This window comes from Phocoena sinus, chromosome 17, assembly GCF_008692025.1.
Source record: "Phocoena sinus isolate mPhoSin1 chromosome 17, mPhoSin1.pri, whole genome shotgun sequence".
Lineage (NCBI taxonomy): Eukaryota > Metazoa > Chordata > Mammalia > Artiodactyla > Phocoenidae > Phocoena > Phocoena sinus.
Genome location: NC_045779.1, coordinates 26695415 through 26718126, shown reverse-complemented (window position 1 = coordinate 26718126; position 22712 = coordinate 26695415). Strand labels below are relative to the sequence as shown.

General features: G+C 37.5%; 1 pseudogene; it reads right to left on the bottom strand.

The window, feature by feature from the left end:
- Positions 1-399: 399 nt before the first annotated feature.
- Positions 400-21971, bottom strand: LOC116742215 (annotated as a pseudogene).
- Positions 21972-22712: the final 741 nt, after the last annotated feature.

Below are 22712 nucleotides of genomic sequence, written 5' to 3'. Positions count from 1 at the left end.
AATCTCTTCATACTCTGCACCACAGGTCAGACATTCAGTTAGGAGTGGCCATTCTATATCTTCTGACAGTCTTTAAGAATGTCACTTGGCAATGTCAGCAGACTCTTCTGATCAATTTCTTTTCTTGTCTCCAAGCTATTGTGCTCTCATGAGTTGATTATAAAATTTACTAAAAATGAAAAGCACAATCATTGCACCAAGAGGCCCACTCCTCCCTACATCCATTGTCCCTTTGTCAGTCCTCCATACGGTGGTAAGATGGAAAACAATTGTGTCATCAATATTTAAAGAGATCTCATTCTAGGAATGCAGTGATAGCTGAAAGAGTTCAAAAGAAGACTGTCAAGATCTGAGAAGGGTCAACATTTTATTCACTTTCAAGCTAGTAAGTTAGTCTTACTATTTCAAGGATTGTGGAAAATAAAATAAGATGCCTGGGTCAGAGATAAAAGTCTTTGTATATGGTTCAAAAAATGACAAACCAGATGATGGGTCAAAAAGTCAGCCAAGTAGCCTTCAACATAGCAATTTCCTTAGCACAGTTGATGAACTTTTCTAAGAGCATTTCTTTTTCATTTTCTACCTCCTCACTACAGTCATATCATTCTTAGTTTTCTGTGCTACAGTCAAAATCATTAGTTTGTTGGTGGCTACTTCTGGAAATAGTGGTTCAAAATCTCTTCACTGCAATTCCAGACATGTTTGGATTGCACACTCTATTCTGGCACTTTCAAAGTAAGTTTCTGCTCTGTTAATTTATTTCTCAAAGGTGCATCATTACCCTGAAATTCATTCACATATTGTGCCATAACAAACTCATGTCTTTCACTGGATAAAGGTTCTGCTAGAACATCAGGTAAAGTTTATGAACTTGGCTTTTCTTCTGTGATGCAGTCCCATTGAGGTGACAATAAAAACCTATGTTCCCAGGAATCTGGAATCACTGATCCTGAGGTCCAAATTGTCTCATAGTTTCATCAGGCAAAACTGTTCGATAGCAGATATCTGTAGGTGCAGTGGCCACATGAGACTCCTCAGAACCTGAAGATCCTGCAGCTGAAAAGTCTCTGGGATTGACAACCCTTTTAACTAAAGAGCAAAATCCTGGGTGATAGGAAACCAGTCTGGCTCTGTTACAGAGCACTTCACTCTTTATGACAGTCTCTTGGTTCATCCACATCTCTGCAAAGGGCACAATTTCATTCCTTTTTATGGCTGAGTAATGTTCCATTGTATATATGTATCATGTCTTCTTTATCCGTTCCTCTGTTGATGGACATTTAGGTTGCTTCCATGTCCTGGCTGTTGTAAATAGTGCTGCAGTGAATATTGGGGTGCATGTATCTTTTGGAATTGTGGTTTTCTCAGGGTATATGCCCAGTAGTGGGATTGCTGGGTCATACAATAGTTCTATTTTTATTTTTTTAAGGAACCTCCATACTGTTCTCCATAGTGGCTGTATCGATTTACTTTCCCACCAACAGTGTGTAAGAGGGTTCCTTCTTCTTCACTCCCTCTCCAGCATTTATTGTTTGTAGATTTTTTGAAAATGTCCATTCTGATTGGTGTGAGGTGTTACCTCAGAAAGACAGATGAATGCTATCGACATTTAGGATCCTCTATTGATGATCTTCACTGCTGTAAACTGATTCATCACAGTCTCTGGGGTACCCATGTGGTTGTAGGAAGCAACTTCACTAATGCAACACCAGACAACCATATTATGAAGAAATTAAGTGGAAACTAGCAGTAATGTCAACTTATTTGCTCTGCTATTTGTAACATTTGGGATGATCTATAAATATTTTCAAAGGCTTCAGTTTTTAAAATTTACTTCCTTGTAGGTATTTATTTCAACGTTTATGAATTTACAATATTGGCAAGTGGTTTGTGATTTTTAAATTTCAAATATTCATTCATATTATCATTAAATACATCATGAGCACATCCACATTGTAGAGAATGTGGTAACTAGCATGTAATCAGGGTATGATTTCATATTGTTATTTTTCCCCTTAACTGGAAAAAACTCAGTTTTAATTATTTTTCTCCAAAAATAATTCATACATTTGGTTATCAAAAAAAAAAAAACCTTTGTTACTCATAGCAGAGCAAGCAGCATGAGTATACAACTATTTATGTCAGTTCCCTGACTGATCTTCAATTTCTACTGGTTGTGCAAAGAAGAGCAGATGACACCTGCACACGCAGGGATACAGACCTTTTATAATGGACAATAAGCATCCATGCCCTTTGTCTGAAGAAAGACTATATTTGTATCTTAAGAGGTAGCAGAACAGTGGATTCTATTTCTATGCTATAAAATTTCAAACCATAAATTTAATATAAACAGAAAACAGAATATCATTTAGGTTTTCCTTCTGGATGAAACTTGCATTTGTGATCAACATTAAACAAGCTCAATGATAATCTTTGGGAGAGGTATTGAAAGGCAGTGTTCCCTGGCAGAATCATAGATGACATAGTATCATGAGTAACAAGTCTGAAGACTTATTTTGGGGGAGAGAGGAGGTTCTTACTGATTTTTGACTCTGTGGCTTCATGTTGTTCATTGTTTTTTTTAACTTTCTCAGAAAATACTTCTTCAAACTTGACTTCTGCCCCATTCTGTCCTCTTCTTGCACATCATTACATGTATATAAGGCCTTCTGAGTCTTTTCTGTTACTTTGTTTTCTGTGTCTTACACTCTTATTTTTCTTATTGCATTAGTATAGATATTTCATTCTGACCGAGTTTTGTTCACTTCTTTACTTTTATTGTACTAATCTAAACTGAAATATATCCTTTGAGTTCTTAGGTTCAGTTATAATTTATTTTTTTTAGCTGGGATTTTTTCTTGAATACACAAATTTGTCCTTTATATCCTTTGAAAAAATGATCAGAGCTATTTTAATGTCAGTCTGATAATTCTAGTATTGTATTTTCCCATGCTGTTCATCTATTTTTATTATTTTTGCTATTTTTATTTATGTCTTAAGTTCCATTGTACTGCTAGTTATTTTTAATCTTGGTGGGACATTAAGGCCTGACATTGTAGGAATGATTGAGGCCTCGGATAACATAATCTCCCTCTGGGAAGAATTTACCTTGACTGTGATAGATAATTCTCATGACTTTTTTTTTTTTTTAATTGAAGTATAGTTGATTTACAATATTGTGTTAGTTTAAGGTATATAGCACAGTGATTCAGTTATTTATTTATTTTTTTGCAGATTACATTTCATTATAGGTTATTAAAAGATACTGAATGTAATTCGCTGTGCTATAGAGTAAATCCTTGCTGCTTATCTATTTTACATATAGTATTTTGTATTTGTTAATCCCATACTCCTAATTTGTCCCTTTCCCTCTCTCTCCCCACTTTGGTAAACATAAATGTGTTTTCTATATCTGTTAGTCTGTTTCTATTTTGTGTACAGATTCATTTGCACCGCTGTTAACCCTTCTAGACTTCAGACTATACTACAAAGCTACAGTAAGCAAAACAGAATGGTACTTGCACAAAATAGACACAGAGATCAATGGAAGAGATTAAAGAGCCCAGAAATAAACCCACACATCTGATGACTTTCTCCATACACCTCTTCTGCCTCTTCTCAGTCGTAAAACTTTCTAATTCAGAAGAGGAGATGTGTACATACACAAACACACACACACACACACACACCTCTTTCATTAAAAATAAACCTGCCTGGGAAAACCTAAAAAAAAAAAAAAAAATAGAAAACTAATATAAAGAAAATTCTAAGCTTCCAAATGAGCAAAAGATCTTTTAAAAAGGTTGGAGAGGCAATAGAACATTCTACCACTACAAGAGAAAGTTAGAAAAGAAAGAAATAATATAAAAAGTGATGAATTATAAACACAAAATTTTATGATAGAAATAAGTGGATAAATTAGATATCAACAAATACGGCCTCTACCTATACACATATACACAATGCAAAAAAGTCATAATTTCATTATAAATTGAACAAATTCACTTATATAGTCATATTTTAATACATATTTCAGAACATGGTAATTGAATATAACAAGGTTATGTGAGATTTCATCTAGTTAATATAAAACCCTTTTTTTTTTTTTTTTTTTTGCAGTACGTGGGGCTCTCACTGTTGTGGCCTCTCCTATTGCAGAGCACAGGCTCCGGATGCACAGGCTCAGTGGCCATGGCTCACAGGCCCAGCTGCTCTGTGGCATGTGGGATCCTTCCAGACCGGGGCACGATCCCGTGTCCCCTGCATTGGCAGGCAGACTCTCAACCACTGTGCCACCAGGGAAGCTCCATAAAACCTGTTTAATATTCTACACCTATAAGAGCAAATTCACATGTAATTAAATATAATTTATTAGTTTACAAACTGAATTTCAGATTCTTTCAAGATAACAATATAATATAATCTATGTTCCTTTAACCACAATCAAATTACAAGCATTGTAATAGATTTTATCATTGCTGTGCAATGTTATTTGTCCTTTCACGCAGGAGAGACTGAATCTCCTGGACTTACATATTTATTTATTTATTTTTTGTGGTAAGCAGGCCTCTCACTATCGTGGCCTCTCTCATTGCAGAGCACAGGCTCTGGAAACACAGGCTCAGTGTCCATTGCTCACGGGCCCAGCTGCTCCGCGGCATGTGGGATCTTCCCGGACCAGAGCACAAACCCGTGTCCCCTGCATCGGAAGGCGGACTCTCAACCACTGCGCCACCAGGGAAGCCCTCTCCTGGACTTCTGAATTCCACGTTTTGCCATTTGATTTACTTGGGTGAATTAAATGTGAATTGAAGCAATATGCAGACTGCAAACTTTGAGCATTGTTTTTAGCTTTATTGAAATCTACTTGACAGCAAACATTGTGTAAGTTTAAGGCGTACAATGTGATAATTTGACACACCATATATTGCAAAATTATTACCACAATAAGGTTTGTTAACACATACATTACCTCACAAAAGTACCTTTTTTAATGTGTAGTGTTTAGTCTCATACAAAAACATTTCTACAACCTTCAATTGTTGACTCTATCTTTTGGGAATAAGTTGCATAAGTTTTTAACATCAGTACCAAGGAATTTAAGAAAGAGAGATTTATCCCAGGCTTTAGCAGATATTTAAAAATATAATACTCATTTAATATAAAAATATAATATTTTTCAGAGAAGAAGACACATTTCCAGCACCACAATCCCTTTTAAGTACTTATCAACCCATGATTGTTCCTAAGTTTTGCAGAAGGCTTATCAAATTCAACACCAAAGCACATGCTACTTATTGATCTTAATATAATAATAAAGTCAAACAACTCTTTTTTTCCCAGTCATATTTATTTCCAGACTTCTCAGATGCTTTCTTATCTGGAGGAGAAAAAAAAAAAAAAAACTATCTCTTAGAGAAACAGATATTCACCAGCTTTGCTTTTTTTCCTATTAAACAGTAATGGTCACAGGGTTTTAGTCAATTATTAAAAATATTGCCAACAGTTTTCTAGTCACAATATGTGCTGTTTGGTAAACCAAAACGGTTGTTACACTCTATCAAATTGTAAACTGAAAACAGAAAATATGCTTTGAAAGTGAGGAATACCAAAATATTGGGTGATTCCTAAAAGGTATAAATAGTGTGATTTACATTGCTTCATGAATGAAAGGTAATTTACTGATAAATATCAACATTTTGAGTAGTTTTAAAAGCACTGCACTGAAATTTAAATTATGTATTTACTGAATAGTAAATTCAACTTGTGAAAAATAAAATCTAAAGGAAGTTAAAGGAGAGAAATATAAGAACACATGAAAGCAATTCAAGTCATTGTTCAACATTAATACCTATATTTTCTTTTTTCTTTTTAAACATCTTTATTGGGGTATAATTGCTTTACAATGGTGTGTTAGTTTCTGCTTTATAACAAAGTGAATCAGCTATACATATACATATGTTCCCATATGTCTTCCCTCTTGCGTCTCCCTCCCTCCCACTCTCCCCATCCCACCCCTCCAGGCTGTCACAAAGCACCGAGCTAATATCCCTGTGCCTTGCGGCTGCTTCCCCCCAGCTATCTACCTTACTACGTTTGTTAGTGTGTATATGTCCATGACTCTCTCTCGCCCTGTCAAAACTCACCCCTCCCCCTCCCCATACCCTCAAGTCCGTTCTCCAGTAGGTCTGCGTCTTTATTCCTATCTTACCCCTAGGTTCTTCATGACATTTTTTTCCCTTAAATTCCATATATATGTGTTAGCATACGGTATTTGTCTTTTTCTTTCTGACTTACTTCACTCTGTATGACAGACTCTAGGTCTATCCATCTCATTACAAATAGCTCAATTTCATTTCTTTTTAAGGCTGAGTAATATTCCATTGTGTATATGTGCCACATCTTCTTTATCCATTCATCCGATGATGGGCGCTTAGGTTGTTTCCATGTCCTGGCTATTGTAAATAGAGCTGCAATGAACATTTTGGTACATGACTCTTTTTGAATTTTGGTTTTCTCAGGGTATATGCCAAGTAGTGGGATTGCTGGGTCATATGGTAATTCTATTTGTAGTTTTTTAAGGAACCTCCATACTGTTCTCCACAGTGGCTGAACCAATTCACATTCCCACCAGCAGTGCAAGAGTGTCCCCTTTTCTCCACACCCTCTCCAGCATTTATTGTTTCTTGATTTTTTGATGATGGCCATTCTGACTGGTGTGAGATGATATCTCATTGTAGTTTTGATTTGCATTTCTCTAATGATTAATGATGTTGAGCATTCTTTCATGTGTTTGTTGGCATTCTGTATATCTTCTTTGGAGAAATGTCTATTTAGGTCTTCTGCCCATTTTTGGATGGGGTTGTTTGTATTTTTGTTATTGAGCTGCATGAGCTGCTTGTAAATTTTGGAGATTAATCCTTTGTCAGTTGCTTCATTTGCAAATGTTTTCTCCCATTCTGAGGGTTGTCTTTTGGTCTTGGTTATGGTTTCATTTGCTGTGCAAAAGCTTTGAAGTTTCATTAGGTCCCATTTGTTTATTTTTGTTTTTATTTCCATTACTCTAGGAGGTGGGTCAGAAAGGATCTTGCTGTGATTTATGTCATAGAGTGTTCTTCCTATGTTTTCTTCTAAGAGTTTGATAGTTTCTGGCCTTACATTTAGGTCTTTAATCCATTTTGAGCTTATTTTTGTGTATGGTGTTAGGGAGTGATCTAATCTCATACTTTTACATGTACCTGTCCAGTTTTCCCAGCACCATTTATTGAAGACGCTGTCCTTTCTCCACTGTACATTCCTGCCTCCTTTATCAAAGATAAGGTGTCCATATGTGCGTGGGTTTATCTCTGGGCTTTCTATCCTGTTCCACTGATCTATCTTTCTGTTTTTGTGCCAGTACCATACTGTCTTGATGACTGTTGCTTTGTAATATAGTCTGAAGTCAGGGAGCCTTATTCCTCCAGCTCCTTTTTTCGTTCTCAAGATTGCTTTGGCTATTCGGGGTCTTTTGTGTTTCCATACAAATTGCGAAATTTTTTGTTCTAGTTCTGTGAAAAATGCCAGTGGTAGTTTGATAGGGATTGCATTGAATCTGTAGATTGCTTTGGGTAGTAGAGTCATTTTCACAATGTTGATTCTTCCCATCCAAGAACATGGTATATCTCTCCATCTATTTGTATCATCTTTAATTTCTTTCATCAGTGTCTTATAATTTTCTGCATACAGGTCTTTCGTATCCTTAGGTAGGTTTATTCCTAGATATTTTATTCTTTTTGTTGCAATGGTAAATGGGAGTGTTTTCTTGATTTCACTTTCAGATTTTTCATCATTAGTATATAGGAATGCCAGAGATTTTGGTGCATTAATTTTGTATCCTGCTACTTTACCAAATTCATTGATTAGCTCTAGTAGTTTCCTGGTAGCATCTTTAGGATTCTCTATGTATATTATCATGTCATCTGCAAACAGTGACAGCTTTACTTCTTCTTTTCCGATTTGGATTCCTTTTATTTCCTTTTCTTCTCTGATTGCTGTGGCTAAAACTTCCAAAACTATGTTGAATAAGAGTGGTGAGAGTGGGCAACCTTGTCTTGTTCCTGATCTTAGTGGAAATGCTTCCAGTTTTTCACCATTGAGGATGATGTTTGCTGTGGGCTTGTCATATATGGCTTTTATTATGTTGAGGAAAGTTCCCTCTATGCCTACTTTCTGGAGGGTTTTTATCATAAATGGGTGTTGAATTTTGTCAAAAGCTTTCTCTGCATCTATTGAGATGATCATATGGTTTTTCTCCTTCAATTTGGTAATATGGTTTATCACATTGATAGATTTGCGTATATTGAAGAATCCTTGCATTCCTGGAATAAACCCCACTTGATCATGGTGTATGATCCTTTTAATGTGCTGTTGGATTCTGTTTGCTAGTATTTTGTTGAGGATTTTTGCATCTATGTTCATCAGTGATATTGGCCTGTAGTTTTCTTTCTTTGTGACATCCTTGTCTGGTTTTGGTATCAAGGTGATGGTGGCTTCGTAGAAGGAATTTGGGAGTGTTCCTCCCTCTGCTATATTTTGGAAGAGTTTGAGAAGGATAGGTGTTAGCTCTTCTCTAAACGTTTGATAGAATTCACCTGTGAAGCCATCTGGTCCTGGGCTTTTGTTTGTTGGAAGGTTTTTAATCACAGTTTCAATTTCAGTGCTTGTGATTGGTCTGTTCATATTTTCTATTTCTTCCTGATTCAGTCTTGGCAGGTTGTGCATTTCTAAGAATTTGTCCATTTCTTCCAGATTGTCCATTTTATTGGCATAGAGTTGCTTGTAGTAATCTCTCATGATTTTTTTTATTTCTGCAGTGTCAGTTGTTACTTCTCCTTTTTCATTTCTAATTCTATTGATTTGAGTCTTCTCCCTTTTTTTCTTGATGAGTCTGGCTAGTGGTTTATCTATTTTGTTTATCTTCTCAAACAACCAGCTTTTAGTTTTATTGATCTTTGCTATTGTTTCCTTCATTTCTTTTTCATTTATTTCTGATCTGATTTTTATGATTTCTTTCCTTCTGCTAGCTTTGAGGTGTTATTGTTCTTCTTTCTCTAATTGCTTGAGGTGCAAGGTTAGGTTGTTTATTCGAGATGTTTCCTGCTTCTTAAGGTGGGCTTGTATTGCTATAAACTTCCCCCTTAGAACTGCTTTTGCTGCATCCCATAGGTTTTGGGTCGTTGTGTCTCCATTGTCATTTGTTTCTAGGTAATTTTTTATTTCCTCTTTGATTTCTTCAGTGATCACTTCATTATTAAGTAGTGTATTGTTTAGCCTCCATGTGTTTGTATTTTTTAAAGATCTTTTCCTGTAATTGATATCTAGTCTCATGGCGTTGTGGTCGGAAAAGATACTTGATACAATTTCAGTTTTCTTAAATTTACCAAGGCTTGATTTGTGACCCCATGATATGATCTATCCTGGAGAATGTTCCATGAGCACTTGAGAAAAATGTGTATTCTGTTGTTTTTGGATGGAGTGTCCTATAAATATCAATTAAGTCCATCTTGTTTAATGTATCATTTAAAGCTTGTGTTTCCTTATTTATTTTCATTTTGGATGATCTGTCCATGGGTGAAATTGGGGTGTTAAAGTCCCCTACTATGAATGTGTTACTGTTGATCTCCCCTTTTATGGTTGTTAGTATTTGCCTTATGTATTGAGGTGCTCCTATGTTGGGTGCATAAATATTTACAATTGTTATATCTTCTTCTTGGATCGATCCCTTGATCATTATGTAGTGTCCTTCTTTGTCCCTTTTAATAGTCCTTATTTTAAAGTCTATTTTGTCTGATATGACAATTGCTACTCCAGCTTTCTTTTGGTTTCCATTTGCATGGAATATCTTTTTCCATCCCCTTACTTTCAGTCTGTATGTGTCTCTAGTTCTGAAGTGGGTCTCTTGTAGACAGCATATATAAGGGTCTTGTTTTTGTATCCATTCAGCCAATCTGTGTCTTTTGGTGGGAGCATTTAGTCCATTTACATTTAAGGTAATTATCGATATGTATGTTCCTATTTCCATTTTATATATTGTTTTGGGTTCGCTACTATAGGTCATTTCCTTCTCTTGTGTTTCGTGTCTAGAGAAGTTCCTTTAGCATTTGTTGTAAAGCTGGTTTGGTGGTGCTGAACTCTCTCAGCTTTTGCTTGTCTGTAAAGGTTTTAATTTCTCCATCAAATGTGAATGAGATCCTTGCTGGGTAGAGTAGTCTTGGTTTCAGGCTATTCTCCTTCATCACTTTCAGTATGTCCTGCCACTCCCTTCTGGCTTGTAGGGTTTCTGCTGAGAGATCAGCTGTTAACCTTATGGGGATTCCCTTGTGTGTTATTTGTTGTTTTTCCCTTGCTGCTTTTAATATGCTTTCTTTGTATTTAATTTTTGACAGTTTGATTAATATGTGTCTTGGCGTGTTTCTCCTTGTATTTATCCTGTATGGGACCCTCTGTGCTTCCTGGACTTGATTAACTATTTCCTTTCCCATATTAGGGAAGTTTTCAACTATAATCTCTTCAAATATTTTCTCAGTCCCTTTCTTTCTTTCTTCTTCTTCTGGAACCCCTATAATTCGAATGTTGGTGCGTTTCATGTTGTCCCAGAGGTCTCTGAGACTGTCCTCAGTTCTTTTCATTCTTTTTTCTTTATTCTGCTCTGCAGTAGTTATTTCCACTACTTTATCTTCCAGGTCACTTATCCGTTCTTCTGCCTCAGTTATTCTGCTATTGATCCTATCTAGAGTGATTTTAATTTCATTTATTGCATTGTTCATCGTTGCTTGTTTCATCTTTAGTTCTTGTAGGTCCTTGTTAACTGTTTCTTGCATTTTGTCCATTCTACTTCCAAGATTTCGGATCATCCTTACTATCATTATTCTGAATTATTTTTCAGGTAGATTGCCTATTTCCTCTTCATTTGTTAGGTCTGGTGGGTTTTTATCTTGCTCCTTCATCTGCTGTGTGTTTTTCTGTCTTCTCATTTTGCTTATCTTACTGTGTTTGGGGTCTCCTTTTTGCAGGCTGCACTTTCATAGTTCCCGTTGTTTTTGATGTCTGTCTCCAGTGGCTAAGGTTGTTTCAGTGGGTTGTGTAGGCTTCCTGGTGGAGGGGACTAGTGCCTGTGTTGTGCTGGATGAGGCTGGATCTTGTCTCTCTAGTGGGCAGGTTCACGTCTGGTGGTGTGTTTTGGGGTGTCTGTGGCCTTATTATGATTTTAGGCAGCCTCTCTGCTAATGGGTGGGGTTGTGTTCCTGTTTTGCTAGTTGTTTGGCATAGGTTGTCCAGCACTGTGGCTTGCTGGTCGTTGAGTGAAGCTGGGTGCTGGTGTTAAGATGGAGGTCTCTGGGATATTTCCACCGTTTAATATTATGTGGAGCTGGGAGGTCTCTTGTTGACCAGTGTCCTGAAGTTGGCTCTCCTACCTCAGAGGCAGAGCCCTGACTCCTGGCTGGAGCACCAAGACCCTTTCATCCACACGGCTCAGAATAAAAGGGAGAAAAAGTAGGGAGAATTAGTAGAAGTATGAGTAAAGAAAGAAGGAAAGGAGGAAAGGAAGGAAGGAAGAAAGAAGCAAAGAAGGAAAGAAAGGAGGGAGGGAGAGAGGGAGGGAGGAAGGAAGGAAGGAGGGAAAGAAGGAAAAAAGACAGAAAGAAAGATGATACAGTAAAAATAAAATAAAGTATAATATAGTTATTGAATTAAAAAATATTTAGAAAAAAAAAAAAAAAAAGGGACGGATAGAACCTTAGGACAAATGTTGGAAGCAAAGCTATACAGAGAAAATCTTACACAGAAGCATACACATACACCTTCACAAAAAGAGGTAAAGGGGGAAAAATCATAAATCCTGCTCCCTGAGACCACCTCCTCAATTTGGGGTGATTCGTTGTCTAAAGGAGGGAAGGAAGGAAGGAAAGAAAGAAAGAACGAAGGTAAAGTATAATAAAGTTATTACAATTAAACTTAATTATTAAGAAAAAGAATTTTTAAAAAAAAGTCATGGACGGATAGAGCCCTAGGACAAATGGTGGAAGCAAGAGTATACAGACAGGATCTCACACAGAAGCATACACGTACACATTCACAAAAAGAGGAAAAGGGAAAAAAATCATAGATCTCGCTCCTAAATTCCACCTCTTCAATTTGGGATCATTCCTTGTCTATTCAGGTATTCCACAGATGCAGGGTATATCAAGTTGATTGTGGAGCTTTAATCCGCTGCTTCTGTGGCTGCTGGGAGAGATTTCCCTTTCTCTTCTTTGTTCTCACAGCTCACAGGAGCTCAGCTTTGGATTTGGCCCTGCCTCTGCGTGTAGGTCGCTGGAGGGCGTCTGTTTTTTCGCTCAGACAGGAAGGGGTTAAAGGAGCCGCTGATTCGGGGCCTCCGGCTCACTCAGGCCGGGGGTTGGGGGATGGGGTAGGAGGGGCACTACGTGCGGGGCGGGCCTGCGGCTGCAGAGGCAGCGTGATGTTGCGGCAGAGGCCGGCGTGATGTTGCACCAGCCTGAGACCCGCAGTGCGTACTCCCGGGGAAGTTGTCCCTGGATCCCGGGAACCTGGCAGCGGCGGGCTGCACAGGCTCCGCAGAAGAGGGGTGTGGAGAGTGACCTGTGCTCGCCCACAGGCCCCTTGGTGGCGGCAGCAGCAGCCTTAGCGTCTCCCGCCCGTCTCTGGGGTCCGCGGTTTTAGCCGCGGCTCGCGCCCGTCTCTGGGGTTTGCGCTTTCAGCCGCGGCTCGCGCCCGTCTCGGGGGCTCGCGCCCTCAGCCGCGGCTCGCGCCCGTCTCTGGGGTTCGCGCTTTTAGCCGCGGCTCGCGCCCGTCTCTGGAGTTCCTTTAAGCAGCGCTCTTAAACCCCTCTCCTCGCGCACCAGGAAACAAAGAGGGAAGAAAAAGTCTCTTGCCTCTTCGGCCGGTGCAGGCTTTTCCCCGAACTCCCTCCCGGCTAGTCGTGGCGCACTAACCCCTTCAGGCTATGTTCAAGCCGCCAACCCCAGTCCTCTCCCTGAGCTCCGTCCAAAACCAAAACCCGAGCCTCAGCTCGCAGCCCCGCCCGCCCCGGCGGGTGAGCAGACAAGCCACTCGGGCTGGTGAGTGCCGGTCAGCACCGATCGTCTGTGCAGGAATCTCCCCGCTTTGCCCTCCGCACCCGTCTCTGTGCACTACTCCACGGTCCCGAAACTCCCCCCTCTGCCTCCCGCAGTCTCCGCCCGCGGAGGGGCTTCCTAGTGTGTGGAAACTTTTCCTCCTTCACAGCTCCCTCCCACTGGTGCAGGTGCCGTCCTTATTCTTTTGTCTCTGTTTTTTCTTTTGCCCTACCCAGTTACGTGGGGAGTTTCTTGCCTTTTGGGAGCTCTGAGGTCTTCTGCCAGCCTTCAGTAGGAGTTCTGTAGGAGTTGTTCCACGTGTGGATGTATTTCTGGTGTATCCGTGGGGAGGAAGGCGATCTCCGCGTCTTACTCTTCCGCCATCTTCAAGGTCCCCTCAATACCTATATTTTCAATAATCAATTAACTAATAATGAATCAGGGTACTGACCCAGATTAGCTGTTCTTGCAAGTCAATTTTAGGAGTACTAACAACCTCAATTAAGGTTTTTCAGATAATTAAAGGATTAACCAAGAACTAATAACACCCTTTCAATTTATTTCACTCAACAGGAGGGATGGATTACAGTTGGTTTTAAAGAAACTATTAGAGGCTGTTCTTGCCTCATCTATTTACAACCACAAAAAGAATAAAATATTTGGTAGCAAAGATAGTTATAAAGTGTAAAAAATAGATGAAATACAGAACATTAATTGAATCCTGGATAAGGGAAAAGATTCTAAATTGTAATTAAAAAATGGAGTCCTTATAATATGTCAGGCTTCTTATTCTTAAATAAATGGAAAGTTTTAGAAAAAAAAAAGTTACCAAAAGGAATGATCATACTAAAGAATCTTGGTTTACAGATTCAAAATTAGGGTGTATATGGCCAGTATTATCCAAGGGAAAGAACTTATGAACTTGAGATACAAAAACTCTCTTCTTATTAAAGAAGTGCTCTTTGGTGTGATTTTATCATATTCTTCAAAATATTCCCCTAGTCCCCACTTCAGTCTTGGATTCTCAGCTAGCTTGATACTGGTGTCTAGGCAATGCATTAAAAAAAAAAATTATTGGAGTATAGTTGATTTACAGTGTTGTGCTAGTTTCAGGTGTACAGCAAAGGAAATCAGTTACACGTATACTTATATCCACTCTTTCTTTTTTAGATTCTTTTCTCATATAGGCCATTACAGAGTACTGAGTAGAATTCCCCATGCTATACAGCAGGTTCTTATTAGTTACCTTTCTATATAAAATAGTGTGTATATGTCACTCCCAGTCTCACAATTTATCCCTCTCCCTGCCTTATCCCCTGGTAACCATAAGTTTTTTTTTTTTTTCTACAACCATGACTATACCTCTGTTTTGTAAATGAGTTCATTTGCACTCCTTTTTTAAATTCCTCATATAAGCAATATCATATGATATTGGTCTTTCTGTGTATGGCTAACTTCATTCAGTATGACAATCTCTAGGTCCATCCATGTTGCTGCAAATGCATTATCTCATTCTTTTTTATGGCTGAGTAATATTTTGTTGTGTATTTGTAACACGTCTTATTTATCCGTTCTTCTATTGATGGACATTTAGGTGGCTTCCATGTCCTGGCTATTGTAAATAGCACTGTAATGAACATTGGGGTGAATGTATCTTTTCAAATGATGGCTTTGTCCAGGTATATGCCCAGGGTTGCTGGGTCATGTGGTAGTTCTATTTTTAGTTTTTTAAGGAACTTCCATACTGTTCTCCATAGTAGCTGCATCAATTTACATTCCCACCAACAGTGTAGGAGGGTTCCTTTTTCTCCACACACTCTCCAGCATTTATTGTTTGTAGATTTTTTTGATGATAGCCATTCTGACCAGTGTGAAATGTTACCTCATTTAGATTTGATGTACATTTCTCTAATACTTAGTGATGTTGAGCATCTTTTCATGTGCTTTTTGACCATCTGTATGTCTTCTTTGGAGAAACGTCTATTTAGATCTTCCCCCACACACATTTTGATTTTTTTTTTCTTGATATTGAGCTAAATGAGCTGTTTGTATATTTTGGAGATTAATACTTTGTCCATTGCTTCATTTGCAAATATTTTCTCCCATTCTGAGGGTTGTCTTTTTAATGAATGGAATGAGGCATTTGTTTCATTAATTGGAGAAAAAGCATTATATTTTTTTACTTGTATGACATCTCTTCTTTTGCTAGTGTCCTTTTTGATTACTTTTTAATAGTTTACTAGTCCTAATTCATGACTGAATTATTGAAGTAGTTATATTGATCAAGGTTTAAGTATCTATATTATTCTGGTATTGATTTGACTATGCTGAAAAATTGATACTTTTGCTTCATTATAGCAAGAGGGTTGAAATCTATCAATGATCTAAATATTGGTAACTCTTCTGGGATAACACGGATTATATATGGAAAACAAAGTTTACAATAATTGTCCAGATGAAATATGGAAAGTATTAAAATATCTTTTATTGCTCAAACTTGTTACCTTGAAAATAACTAATTAGAGTATACCTATATTCAAAGACATATCAACAAAAGATATGAAATACTATGGAGCTTTAAAATTAAATACCTTGGCACGCCTCTTGGATAGTATCATCCACCAGAGGACAGACAACAAAAGCAAGAAGAACTACACTCCTGCAATCTGCAGAACAAAAACCACAATCACAGATGGTTAGACAAAATGAAAAGGAAAAGGAAAAGGATTATGTCCCAGATGAAGGAACAAGATAACCCCCCCAGGAAAACAACTAAATGAAGTGGAGATAGGTAACATTCCAGAAAAAGAATTCAGAATAATGATAGTGAAGATGATCCAGGATCTCAGAAAAAGAATGCAGCTGAAGATTGAGAAGATGCAGGGAATGTTTAATAAAGAGTTCTAGGAGCTACAGAATAAACAGAGATGAACAATACAATAACTGAAATGAAACATACACTAAAAAGGAATCAATAGAAGAATAACAAAGGAAGAAGAATGGATAAGTGACCCAGAAGACAGAATGGTGGAAATCATTACCATGGAACAGAATAAAGAAAGAAGTACAATAAATGAAGACAGCCTAAGAGACCTCTGTGACAACACTAAATGCACCAACATTCACATTATAGGGGTCCCAGAAGAAGAAAGCTCTCAAGAAAATATTTTCAGAGATAATAGCTGAAACCTTCCCTAACATGGGACAGCAAACAGTCAACCAAGTCCAAGAAGCACAGAGTCACAGGCAGGATAAACCAAAGAAGAAACACACTGAGACACATAGTAATCAAACTGACAAAAATTAAAGACAATGAGGGCTTCCATGCAGTGGTTGAGTCTGCCTGCCAATGCAGGGGACATGGATTCATGCCCTGGTCTGGGAAGATCCCACATGCTGTGGAGTGGCTGGACCAGTGAGCCATGGCCGCTGAGCCTGCGTGTCCAGAGCCTGTGCTCCACAACAGGAGAGGCCACAACAGTGAGAGGCCTGCATACTGCAAAAAAAAAGAAAAAAAAAAGAAAATATATTAAAAGCAACAAGGGAAAACAAGCAAATAACGTACAAGGGGACTCCCATAATGCTATTAGGTGATTGCTCAGCAGAAACTCTGCAAGCCAGAAGGGAGTGGCACAATATATTTCAAGTGGTGAAAGAGAAGAAACTACAACTAAGATTACTCTACCCAGCAAGGGTCTCATTCAGATTTGATGGAGAAATCAAAAGCTTTACAAACAGGGAAAAGCTAAGAGAATTCAGCACCACCAGACCAGCTTTGCAACAAATACTAAGGCAACTTCCCTTGGAAGGAAACACAAGAGAAGGAAAAGACCTACAAGAACAAACCCAAAACAATTAAGAAAATGGTAATAGGAACATACATATCAATAATTACCTTAAAAGTAAATGGATTAAACACAGCAACCAAAAGACATGGACTGGCTAAGTAGATACAAAAACAAGATCCGCATATATGCTGTCTACAAGAGACCCACCTCAGACCTAGGGACACATACAGACTGAAAATGAGGAGATGGGAGAAGGTATTCCATGCAAATGGAAATCAAAAGAAAACTGGAGTAGCAGTACTCATATCACATAAAATAGAATTTAAAATAAAGACTGTTATGAGATGAAGAAGGACACACATAATGATCAAGGAATCAACCCAAGAAGAAGATATAACAATTGTAAATATAAATGTACTCAACATAGGAGCACCTCAATATATAAGGCAAGTACTAACAACCATAAAGGGAAAAATCAACAGTAACCCAATAATAGTGGAGAACTTTAACACCCCACTTTTATCAATGGACAGATCATCCAGATAGAAAATCAATAAGGAAACACAGGCTTTAAATAGCACATTAGACCAGATGGACTTAATTGGTATTTATAGAGCATTTATTCTAAAAGCCACAGAATACACATTCTACTCAAGTGCACAGGGAACATTCTCCAGGACTGACCACATGCTGGGCCAGAAGGCGGCCTCAGTAAATTTAAGAAAATTGAAATCATATCAAGCATCTTTTCTGATCACAACACTATGAGACACGAACAAAAACTAAAAAAAAACACAAAGTCATGGAAGCTAAACAATATGCTACTAAACAACCAATGGATAACTGAGGAAATCAAAAAATTCCTAGAGACAAATGAAAATGAAAGCATAAGAATCCACAACCTATGGGATGCAGCAAAAGCAGTTCTAAGAGGCAAGTTTATAGCAATACAATCTTACCTCAGGAAACAAGAAAATTCTCAAATAAACAACCTAACTATACACTGAAAGCAACTAGAGAAAGAAGAACAAACAAAACCTAAGTTAGTAGAAAGAAAGAAATCATAAAGATCAGAGCAGAAATAAATGAAATAGAGACAAAGAAAACAATAGCAAATATCAATGAAAGTAAATGCTAGTCCTTTGAAAAGATTAAAAAAAAATGATAAAATTTTAGCCAGACTCATCAAGAAAAAAACAGGAGTGGACTCAAACCAATAAAATTAGAAATGAAAAAGGAGAAGTTACAACTGACACCACAGAAATACAAAGGATAATAAGAGACTACTACAGCTAACTGTATGCCAATAAAGTGGACAACCAGGAAGAAATGGACAATTTCTTAGAAAGGTACAGTCTCCCAAGGCTGAATCAGGAAGAAATAGAAAATATGAACAGACCAAACACAAGTGCTGAAATTGAAATTGTGATTAAAAAACTCCCAACAAACAAAAGTCCAGGACCTGATGACTTGACAGGCGAATTCTATCAAACATTTAGAGAAGAGCTAACACCTATCATTCTCAAACTTTTCCAAAACATTGCAGAGGAAGGAAAACTCGTTAGCTCATTCTATGAGACCACCATCACCCTGATACCAAAACCAGACAAAGACACCACAAAAATAAAATAATATTACAGCCCAATATCACTGATGAACATAGATGCAAAAATCCTCCACAAAATATTGCCAATCCAAATCCAACAATACATTAAAATGATCATATACCATAATCAAGTGGGATTTATTCCAGGGTTTCAAGGATTCTCCAATATCCACAAATCAATCAGTGCGATACACCACTTCAACAAATTGAAGAATAAAAATCATATGATCATTTCAATAGATGCAGAAAAAGCTTTTTACAAAATTCAGTACCCACTTATGATAAAAACACTCCAGAAAGTGGGCATAGAGGGAACATACCTCAACATAATAAAGGCCATATATGACAGAGCAGCAGCTAACATCATTCTCAATGGTGAAATACAGAAAGCTTTTCCTCAAAGATCAGGGACAAGACAAACATGTCCACTCTCACCACTTTTATTCAAATTAGTTTTAGAAGTCCTAGCTAAAGCAATCAGAGAAGAAAAGGGAATAAAAAGAATCAAAATTGAAAAAGAATTTAAACTGTCACTGTTTGCAGATGACATGATACTATACATAGAAGATCCTAAAGACGTTACCAAAAAACTACTAGAGCTCATCAATAAATTTGGTAAAGTCGCAGGTTACAAAATTAATGCACAGAAATCTCTTGCATCTCTCTACACTAACAGCAAAGTTCAGAAAGATAAATTAAGGATACAATCCCATTTATCATCACAAAAAAAATGAAAAAAATACCTAGGAATAAACCTACCTAAGGAGGTAAAAGACCTGTAATCAGACACTATAAGACACTGATGAAAGAAATCAAAGATGACACAAACAGATGGATAGATATACCATGTTCATGGATTGGAAGAATCAATACTGTCAAAATGACTGTACTACCCAAGGCAATCTACAGATTCAATGCAATCCCTATCAAATTATTGATGACATTTTTCACAGAACTAGGACAAAATATCTTAAAATTTATATGGAGACACAAAAGACTCCAAATAGGCAATGCAATCTTGAGAAAGAAAAACGGAGCTGGAGGAATGAGGCTCTCTGACTTCAGGTTATACTACAATGCTATAGTCATCAAAACAGTGTGGTACTGACACAAAAACAGAAACATAGATCAATGGAACAGGATAGACAGCCTAGAAATAAACCAACACACCCATGGCCAATTAATCTATGACAAAGGAGGCAAGGCTACACAGTGGTGGAAAGGCATCTTCTTCAACAAATGGTGCTGGGAAAACTGGACAGCTACATGTAAAAAAAATGGAATTAGATCATTCTTTAACACCTTACACAAAAATAAGCTCAAAATGGATTAAAGACCTAAATGTGAGACTGGACATTATGAAACGCCTAGAGGCAAACATAGGCAGAACACTCTGTGACATATTTCACAGCAATACCTTTCTTGTTCTGTTTCCCAGACTAATAGAAATAAAAACAAAAATTAAAAAGTGGGACCTAATTGAACTCAAAAGCTTTTGCACAGCAAAGGAAGCCATAAACAAAACAAATAGACAACCCACAGAATGCGAGAAAATATTTGAAAATGATATGACTGACAAGGGACTAGTCTCCAAAATTTATAAACAGCTCATGAGGCTTAATATCATCAAAAGAAACAGCCCAATCAAAAAACGGGCAGGGTCTTCCCTGGTGCTACAGTTGTTGAGAGTCTGCCTGCCGATGCAGGGGACATGGGTTCGTGTCCTGGTCTGGGAAGATCCCACATGCCATGGAGTGGCTGGGCCTGTGAGCCATGGCCTCTGAGTCAGCACGTCTGGAGCCTGTGTTCCGCAACGGGAGAGGCCACAGCAGTGGGAGGCCCGCATACTGCAAAGAAAAAAAAAAAATCCACAAATAATAAATGCTAGAGAGGGTGTGGAGAGAAGAGAATTTTCCTACACTGTTGGTGGGAATGTAAATTGATACAGCCACTATGGAGAACAGTACAGATGTTCCTTTAAAAACTAAAAGTAGAACTACCATATGATTCAGCAATCCCACTACTGGGCATATACCCTGAGAAAAACATAATTCAAAAAGAAACAGCTACCACAATGTTCATTGCCCCACTATTAACAATAGCAAGGACATGGAACCAACTTAAATGTCCATTAACAGGTGAATGGATAAAGAAGATGTGAATATACAATGGAATATGAAATGTCCATCAACAGATGAATGGATAAAGAATATGTGTGTATATACAATGGACTATTACCCAGCCATAAAAATAAATGAAATTGAGTTATCTGTAGTGAGGTGGATGGACCTAGAGTCTGTCATACAGAGTGAAGTAAGTCAAACAGAGAAAGAGAAATATCATATGATATCCCTTATATGCAGAATCCAAAAAGAAATGATATAATGATCTTATTTTTTCTTATTCCTTTAGGTGTAAGGTGAGGTTGCTTTTTGGAGATTTTTCTTGTTTTCTGAGGTAAGCTTGTATTGCTATAAACTTCCTTCTTAGAACTTCTTTTGCTGCACCTCATAGAATTTGGATTGATGTGTTTTTGTTTTCAGTTTTCTCCAGGTATTTTTTGACGTCCTTTCTGATTTCTTCACTGACCGATTGGTCGGTTATTAGCAGGTTGTTTAGCTTCCATGTGTTTGCATTTTTTTGTATTCTTTTTCTAGTAGTTGGTTTCTAGTCTCACAGCATTATCATTGGAAAAGACATTTGATATGGTTTTAGTTTTCTTATATTTACTGAGACTTGTTTTGTGGTCCAGCATGTGATCTATCCTGGAGAATGTTCCATGTGCACTTGAAAAGAATGTGTATTCTGCTGCTTTTGGATGGAATGTTCTATATATATCTTCTAATCTAATCTAATGTGTCATTTAAAACTTGTATTTCCTTATTGATATTCATTCTGGATGATCTCTTTATTAATGTCACTATAGTGCTAAAGACCTGTACTACTATTGTGTCACTGTCAATTTCTCTGTTTATGTCTACTAATTTTTGCTTTATGTATTTAGGTGTGCCTGCATTAGGTGCATATATATTTACAATTATTCCTCAATTATTATGTAATGCCCTTCTTTGTCACTTGTTACAGTCCTTTGATTTTACCTAAGTATTGCTACCCCAGCTTTCTTTTCTGCTCCATTTGCATGTAAGAGTTTTTTCCTTCCCTGGGAGGTGCTGGCCCACTGGTGGGTGGAGCTGAGCCTCACGGTAGCCAGCTGAGGGGTGTGGGGTTTCATAGCTAGTGTTGAGCAACTAATGAGTGGAGCAACTACTGCCATGGCTGGCTGCATGCTCTGGGGACACCTGGAGCTAATGCTGGCTCACTGGTAGTCAGGACCATGTCCTGAAGTCAATAAGCTAGAGAGAGGATTTCAAAATGGCTCTTACCAGCACCAGTGTCCTCATCAACCAAATGGCTGCTGCCAGCATCTATGTCCCAAGGGTGAGTTTCAATTGTCTCCTGCATCTCTAGGAGCCTCTCCAAGATCAGCAAGTGGGTCTGACCCAGGCCTCTTTCAAATTACTGCTTCTGCCCTAGGTCTTGTAGTGTTAGATTTTGTGTGTCCCCTTTGAGAGTGCAGTGTCTACTTCCTAGAGTGCTCTATTTTTTGCTTATGGACAAGTGTAGCCTCATAAAATGACCATAAACTAAAGAGGCTATCATTCTATTTACTTAATTCTATTTTAAAATGAGATAAAATATATAATTGAATAATCTTTTTTCATAGAATATTTTGTTTAATATATTTATTATACATGTATGAACATGTTAAAAACTAAGGAAAGTTTATATACTAGTATAGGTTCCTTCAAGTTGAAATTATGCCCAGAGCATATTAAATAATATTTTCTGGTAAAAAACTAACTTGTTTTTAAATATAAAGTTGAGAATATATGTTTTCTTTTGAAGCCAATTACTTGAAAAAATGGCAATTTACTGCATAAAATGTATAGCCTTTGGTTTTCAGATTATTCATATATATATATATGTATATATATATATATATATGTACATATATATATATATATATATGTACACTACCTATTCTATAAAATGCTATATTTGGTACATACTATCATCATAGAAAAATATCTGTTAATAAAATAAGCTAAAGTCTAGAATCTTAAGAAGTGTGTCAGAATACTCACTCATGGATAACACCTAAGCTGAGTTTTGGCTTCTGAGATTTGAGACACTTCTGAGAAC